General features: G+C 40.3%; 1 pseudogene; it reads right to left on the bottom strand.

The window, feature by feature from the left end:
* Nucleotides 1-390: 390 nt before the first annotated feature.
* LOC138365954 (2-(3-amino-3-carboxypropyl)histidine synthase subunit 2-like) overlaps nucleotides 391-8,219 on the bottom strand; it is a 107,367-nt pseudogene continuing 99,538 nt past the window's right edge.

The following is an 8,219-nucleotide window of genomic DNA, read 5'->3' as shown; positions in this document are numbered from 1 at the left end:
TTTAAAATATATACACTTACCAGTACTGTACTTACTAATTAACCACTAAGTTAATTAACCATTAAGCTAATGAACTGCTAAGTTAATTAACCGCCAAGTTAATTTTCAGGCATGACTGGCCAAAATGCTGTGCGTGTTCGTGGCTTTACAAGAATGTAAAAATATCAATGCTATGTACTCTCTCAAACCCAATGTACCTTCTTTTATATAATTAAATAAATAAAATAAATAATTTAATCTTCTGTATATCTTATAAAATATTATAATAGCAATATTATTATTATTATTATTTATATTATGGTTCAAAAATAGGAAAAATATATTTTCTCTTTTATTCACCATATATTTATATACGAGTGAATAAAGTTAAGATAGAAATATCTAAATTTACTAATCATCAGATTCTTACCTGACACCCAGAGCCTGAGTTTTGCAGGTTATCAAGGAAACATTAACCTCCTCTTCTCTTGGTTCACTGGCGACCTCAATGTACCGTGACCCTCCTGGAAGCAGTTGCCTGAAATCGTCTCAAAGGCAAGACTCCACTCTTGCCTCGGCAGTAATGCCACTTCCAGCTCCCAAGGAGTAATAAGCTTCTTATAAAGTACTGGATCTGTGTTGCGTTCAATAATTGACGTCTCGGGGCATGCCACGTACACGAAGGTGTCTACCTCGGAGATATTGGCTAATTTGGGTTCGTTAGGTTTACCAACAACGAAGGTATAACTTCGCTTGCCTGCTGCTTTGATGATACTTTTCAGTTTTGATATTACATGTTGACAGTCAGCAACTCCTAGAGTTCCTACTAATATTCCAATAATTTTAGCGTCTTTAGCTTTTTCTAAATTAGCACTGCGCTTCATGACTATATGAACACCAGAGGTGATTTCTACTGATCCATCATCCGAACTAACACAATAAAATGTATTTTCAGAAAATCTCATCAATAGACTGTTCACTGTTGGTCCACTGGGTCCAAGATAAATAAAATGATAATCTCTAATGTCCGACTCACTGGGCATATATGCAACACGGCCAAGGAATGTTAGTCTGCCGGACGAATCTTGAGTAACATTATTTGGAGTTCTATTCTGACAGCTACTCTCACATTCACAAGGAGTTGATCTTGTAATGTTCCGACAACATTCTTCACTTGCAGGAGGACGAGGACTTAGTGTATTTTGACAGCAGCTATCAACATAACAGGAAGTTTCTGGAGGGCTTTTACCATGTACGAACTGACTAGTATTACAGCTGCAACCTTTATTCATCAGGAGGGTTGTAGTTACCAGGTGCGGGAAGATCTTCTGTAATTTTTCAACGAGTTCACCTGTACAAATATGATGCCAAAATATGAGTGGTATATTAAGTAATTATAAAAAGACAGCACCAAGCTAAAGACTACAAGGATATATTAAACAATTTCAGGTTTACTTGTGCCATATAGACAGTTGCAGACCAACTGGCCACATAAACCCCATGAACAACTACCATGGCACAAGTGAAGGAACACCTCTTTTTTATTTAATGGATCTAATCTGACAATATTCACACTTTAAATATTTTATAGTGATCTACTCAATAAATACTGTTTGATCTTGTGATTTTTGAGGAGTATGATTATTTTTCCAGTTGTATGGTTGCAAATGATGCAGATAAGTTAAAAAATACAAATGGTATTCACAAAAATTAAAGAACATTAGCAAGGCTTATAGCTCATGATGTTCGCTATCATTCTGGTAACAGATGGTGTATCTTAAATACCATAAAATTTAAAAAAACATGAATTACGAGGCCAAATTATTAAATGTATTTATGCAACACTACCTAATACAGTGGGGTACTGTGTATCCAGAACTTTAAAGCTAATGTATCTTTTAAATTCATCCTAGTTATTCGAGTTTCACGGAATTCCTGGATATCAGTTTCTCATTTGTGCTGTTTTGTCTTGGTTTTATTTGACTCAGTTTACACAAACTGAGGCACTGACAGTAGCACTCCATTTCTTCTTCATGCACATAATACCTGACCAAAGTCTCACTCTACTAGCACCACATCTCCCATCTTGACCCATTCTACTAGCCCTGCACTTGACATCTAGACCCACTTGTCAATTACAGACTAGACAAATATTGGAGGCCAAGTGCAATATTAGTCATCAGGAACACGGCGAGCTTCTACGGACATAATGCAATGAATGCAAGGGATGGGGTGCACTTACGTAAGGCAGGTGAAGTAAAGTAATTATCAAAAGCAGGCACCAAGCCGGGAAGACTATGCAGCACCATCAGTGTCGCTGGATATTCAAAATGCATTAATGTCACTGATGATGCCAATGTGAGAACAAAAGCACATGAGGTGAGCAATATCAAATTTATCGGATGAACTAAGGATTCTACTGAGACAGAAATGACCATGAGGGACAATTGGGAAGCAAGACACACAAACATCCTGAAAATCAGGACATTCTAAATGTGCATGACTTAGAGAAGCAAGGCAATAAGGAGCAGAGCAGCATCCCATTAAGTGCCAGTGTGTTAAGTGCGCATGGCCAATATGTAACCTCGCCAGAGCCCTTTCCCCCGATGATTACGGTGGCAACAGGAAAACCAAGGGGACACGCTACCCTAACTTAAGAGCATGCAGTTTGTTACCTGTATTGCAAAACTAATGACCCTGCCCACAGTCTCAGATCAATGAATAAATGACAGCACAAATCTGAGTAAGGAATGTCTTTTTGGGAAATAGGACAAGTGCAGACAGACTCCTTAGCAGCAGCATTCACATGGTCATTTAAGATAATGTCAATATGACTAGGAACACAGCAACACTCAACTGCCTGAAATCTGCTAGAGATAGAAATCGCCAATATTAAATTTCTACCACCACAAGATGCATAGAATTAAATGACTCCAGAGCCATGAGAACGCCGAGAGTCAAACACAATTACAGTTTTAGCATATGAAGCTAAAACAGAAGATTTTTGGACTGTAAATTTGTAGACCTCATCCTGGAAACATTCTTGTATCAACATGTAAACAAGCTACGAGGATGAGGGAAGGGGACGTTCCCTCCATGCTAGATTTGATATTTACCAGGAAGGAGGAAGAGATATTTGACATTCAGTACCTTCCTCCCTTGGGTAAAAGTGACCATGTCTTTTTGGGAATAATGTATGCAATGCGTTATAAGCTGAAAGAAAATAAGGAGGTTGAAGCAGTTGAAAAACCAGACTTCAGGAGAGGACATTATGGTGACCTTAGAAATTTTTTTAGTGAGTATAATTGGACAGACTTGATGCTAGGCAAGGAAGTGAATGAGATGTATGTCAAGTTTTGTGAAATATATGATAAAGGCACAAAAAAATTTATACCAAAACAGAGATGCAGAACTAAGAAACAGGATTGGTTCAATAGAAATTGCGAGAGGGCTAGAGACCAAAAGACACAAAATGGAATCAATACAGAAAGAGGCCAAACCCCCAAACATACCAGCGATACAAAGATGCGAGAAACAACTACACGGCAGTGAGGAGAGAGGCAGAAAGAAATTTTGAAAAAGGGATTGCAGACAAATGTAAAACAGAACCAGGTCTATTCTATAAATTCATAAACAACAAATTGCAGGTAAAGGATAATATTCAGAGGTTGAAAATGGGAAATAGATTCATGGAAGATGAAAAGGAAATGTGTGAAACACTAAACGAAAAGTTCCAAAGTGTGTTTGTACAAAATGAAATCTTTAGGGAACCAGATACAATAAGAATTCCAGAGAACAACATAGAGCACATAGAGGTGTCTAGAGACGAAGTGGAAAAAATGCTCAAGGAGCTAAATAAGAACAAAGCAGTTGGTCCAGATGGAGTTTCACCATGGGTTCTGAGAGAATGTGCACCTGAGCTCAGCATTCCACTTCAACTGATTTTTCAGGCATCCCTGTGTACAGGAGCTGTAGCTGATGTGTGGAAAAAGGCTAACATAGTTCCAATCTACAAAAGCGGAAACAGGGAAGACCCCCTTAATTATAGACCTGTATCATTGACAAGTGTAATAGTCAAAATATTGGAAAAAATAATTAAAACTAAATGGGTAGAACACTTGGAGGAAAACGCTATAATATCAGACAGACAGTATGGTTTTCGATCTGGAAGATCCTGTGTAACGAACTTGCTCAGTTTTTATGATCGAGCCACAGAGATTTTACAGGAAAGAGATGGTTGGGTTGACTGCATCTATCTGGACCTAAAAAAGGCTTTCGACAGAGTTCCCCATAAGAGGTTGTTCTGGAAACTGGAACATATTGGAGGAGTGACAGGTAAGCTACTAACATGGATGAAAATTTCCTAACTGACAGAAAAATGAGGGCCATAATCAGAGACAAGGTATCGGATTGGAGGAATGTCACGAGTGGAGTACCTCAGGGTTCAGTTCTTGCACCGGTAATGTTCATTGTCTACATAAACGATCTACCAGTGGGAATACACAATTACATGAACATGTTTGCTGATGATGCTAAGATAATAGGGAAGATAAGAAACTTAGATGATTGTCATGCCCTTCAAGAACCTGGACAAAATAAGTATATGGAGCAACACTTGGCAAATGGAATTTAATGTGAATAAATGCCATGTTATGGAATGTGGAATTGGAGAACATAGACCCCACACAACCTATAAATTATGTGAGAAATCTTTAAGGAATTCTGATAAAGAAAAGGATCTAGGGGTGGTTTTAGATAGAAAAATGTCACCTGAGGACCACATTAAGAACATTGTGCGAGGAGCCTATGCTACACTTTCTAACCTTAGAATTGCTTTTAAATACATGGATGGAGAAATACTAAAGAAATTGTTCACGACTTTTATTAGACCAAAGCTGGAATATGCAGCGGTTGTATGGTGCCCATATCTTAAGAAGCACATCAACAAACTGGAAAAGGTGCAACGACATGCCACTAAGTGGCTCCCAGAACTGAAGGACAAGAGCTACGAGGAGAGATTAGAGGCATTAAATATGCAAAAACTAGAAGATAGAAGAAAAAGAGGCGATATGATCACTACGTTCAAAATAGTAACAGGAATAGATAAAATTGATAGGGAAGAATTCCTGAGACTCGGAACTTCAAGAACAAGAGGTCATAGATTTAAACTAACGAAACAAAGCTGCCGGAGAAATATACGAAAATTCACTTTTGTAAACAGAGTGGTAGACGGTTGGAACAAGTTAAATGTGAGAAGGTGGTGGAGGCCAAAACCGTCAGTAATTTCAAAGCATTATATGACAAAGAGTGCTGGGGAGACGGGACACCACGAGCGTAGCTCTCATCCTGTAACTACACTTAGGTAATTACAATGACAAAGGAGCACTGATGTTGGAAAAGCAGTTGATGAAGAGCATACAAAATTGCATATAGTTGAGCTGTGAAGATACTAGCCTCCGGAGGCAGGCGGTACAGAAAGGTTTGGTCAGGAAAGACTACAGAGTAACCAACACCATTAGCAGACTTAGACCCATCTGTGAATAGGGTAATACTGTACTGTGATTGCAAAGAAAATTGTTAAAGGAAAAGGCATTTCATAATTGGAAGGGGTGGTAGAAGCAGGGGTTCAGTGCAAATTTTATAGGTGCCAGAGCTCTGGTGGGCTTGACAAAAGCCTGTCATTTCCTTTCCTGTTTCTATATGTCATACAATTAAGTATTTTGTGTTTGTATTCACTAATTATCATAAAATATAATTATCACACAAATAAAGAAAAAACACCAATCATGTATTTATCAATTTAAGAAGTTAAAATGTAAGGTCACGAAGCATGTAAGCCGTACCCTAGAGTACGAACTCACGAAACCCGTCCTTACCATCTTATTTAGAGTATAGGTACGTAACTTTAAACTAGGGATGTAGAACCAATGGGCATTTACACACACTTCAAACACAAAATGACCACGTGGGACCGGCACCATATTTTTATCTTGTCGGGACTCAAGAAACAACCAAAGTGCATGCATTACATTTATTTAACCACATTAAAAGGGTTAATACACACAAGGAAAAATCTCACTCACCGGATTAACGAATACAGTTCTCTTCACTTGGAAATAAATGGAGGTCAATAACCTCACACAGTGAGGAAAGTAGCTCACGAGCACACACCACACAACCTGTGTGTGTGGAGTCTCAGCCCTCTCTCTCATGTGGAGTGCAGGGATGCTCCTCTCAAGAAAATGCGTGGGATAATTTTTACACACAAAATCATACTCATTTACTAATACATACTCTCAAACACAAATGAAACAAAAATGAACAAACAAATAACAAAAAACATACACAACCACAAAAGTAAGTAAGTAATTATCAAAAGAAGGCACAAACCGGGAAGGCTATGTAGCACCATCAAATGTGTGGAATAATCAGAGGGCGCTAAATATCACCAAGGATGCCAATACCAGAACAGAAACACATAAGGCGAACGATATTAAAAGTATCAGATTCATCAAGAATAGTATCGAGGGACAAGCGACCGCGGGGGACGGTCGGAAAACAAGACACATGCTCATCCCGGAAGTCAGGACTTTCAACAAGAATATGCACGACTGTAAGAGGAAGAATGCAATATGGACAACAAGGAGCAGGGCGGCACTCCATAAGTGACCCTGAGTTAAGCGAGTATGGCCAATACGCAACCTCGCCAGAGTTGTTTCCTATCGCCGGTTACGGTGGTAGGAGGACGGCCACGAAGACACACAACTCTTAAGAGAACGCAGTTTGTTATCAGTAACACAAGACCAACAAACCTGCCAATGGGTAAGGATGAAAGAATGAATAACTGGGTAAAAGTCGGAATAAGGAATACTTTTACAAGAGATGGGACAAGACCGGACAGCTTCCCTATAGCGACAGCATCCGCACGCTCATTTAAAGACACCAATATGGCTGGGAACCCAGCAAAACTCAACCAACTTAAATTTACTGTGAATAAGAAACTGCCAATGCTGTATCTCACAACCACTGGATGAACCGGATTAAAGGATCCGAGAGCCATGAGGGCACTACGAGAGTCGACGACAACTACAAACAAGATTGACAATGAGAAAGCAGGAGATGAAGAGCATAGAGAATAGCATAAAGTTCCGCTGTGAAGATGCTAGTCTCCGGAGGTAAGTGACACAAACAAGTGCTGTCAGGAAAAACAACAGAGTAGCCCACACTGTCCGCGGACTTAGATCCACCGGTGAAGATGGAAACAGAGCGGGAATGTGAAGAAAAGTGCTCAAGGAAAAGGCATTTCAGAACCGTAGGAGGGATAAAAGCTGTAGTGATGCGGGTTAAGGAAGTACAAAACTGCGGAAGGGGGACTCTCCACGGGCAAAGAAGGAACAACACAAGAAGAAATATTAGAAATATGAACCGAAAGAGAATCCTGTAAGCGAGATAACCGGACAGAAAGAGGGAGGTGGTGAAGAGGAACAGGAACCACAGGAGGGTAAAAGTTAAAGCACAACAGAGGCGAGAGGAAGGATGTTGCAAGGACCGTGCAAGATAGCGAAGACAGTAGCGACACTGCGGTCCTGGAGAGATAGGAAGCCAGTGTCAACATACAAGCTGAGGACGGGAGTCGAACGAAAGGCACCAGAACTGAGGCGCAACCCAGTATGGTGCAAAGCATCATGACGGCAAAGAGTAGGAGAAGCAGACGAGTAAGCAGGGCAACCATAATCGAGTTTAGACAGGACGAGAGAGGAATGTAAGCGAGAAGAGTGCGCCTATCCGCTCCCCAAGAAGTATGGGACAACACCTGAAGGAGGGTAAAGGCCTTAGAGCATTCAACTCGGAGGTAAGAGATATGGGGCGACGAAAACAAACGAGTGTCAAAAATCAACCCCAAAAGCTTAGCAGAATCCTTGTACACAATGGGGTGACCATACAGCGACAAAGAAGGACGAAGAACAGCACGCTTCCGAGTAAGGCACAAGTCTTAGACGTAAGAACCTGAAGCCATGATTGGTGGCCCAAGACGACACGGCATCAATTGCAAGTTGAAGCCGGCATTGAAGGAGAGGCGAATCATCACCCCGACAGCAAAGGGTAAGATCGTTGACATAGAGAGCGGAGAAGACGCCAGAAGGAAGAGAGGAAAGAAGACCATTGAGGGCAACCAGAAAAAAGAGTAGTGCTTAGAACACTACACTGGGGCACACCTTCGTAATGCTGAAGAGGCAAAG

The sequence above is a fragment of the Procambarus clarkii genome, chromosome 18, assembly GCF_040958095.1.
Source record: "Procambarus clarkii isolate CNS0578487 chromosome 18, FALCON_Pclarkii_2.0, whole genome shotgun sequence".
Classification (NCBI taxonomy): domain Eukaryota; kingdom Metazoa; phylum Arthropoda; class Malacostraca; order Decapoda; family Cambaridae; genus Procambarus; species Procambarus clarkii.
The sequence above is the reverse complement of the archived record's forward strand: the minus strand, read 5'-3'. Positions and strand labels throughout refer to the sequence as shown.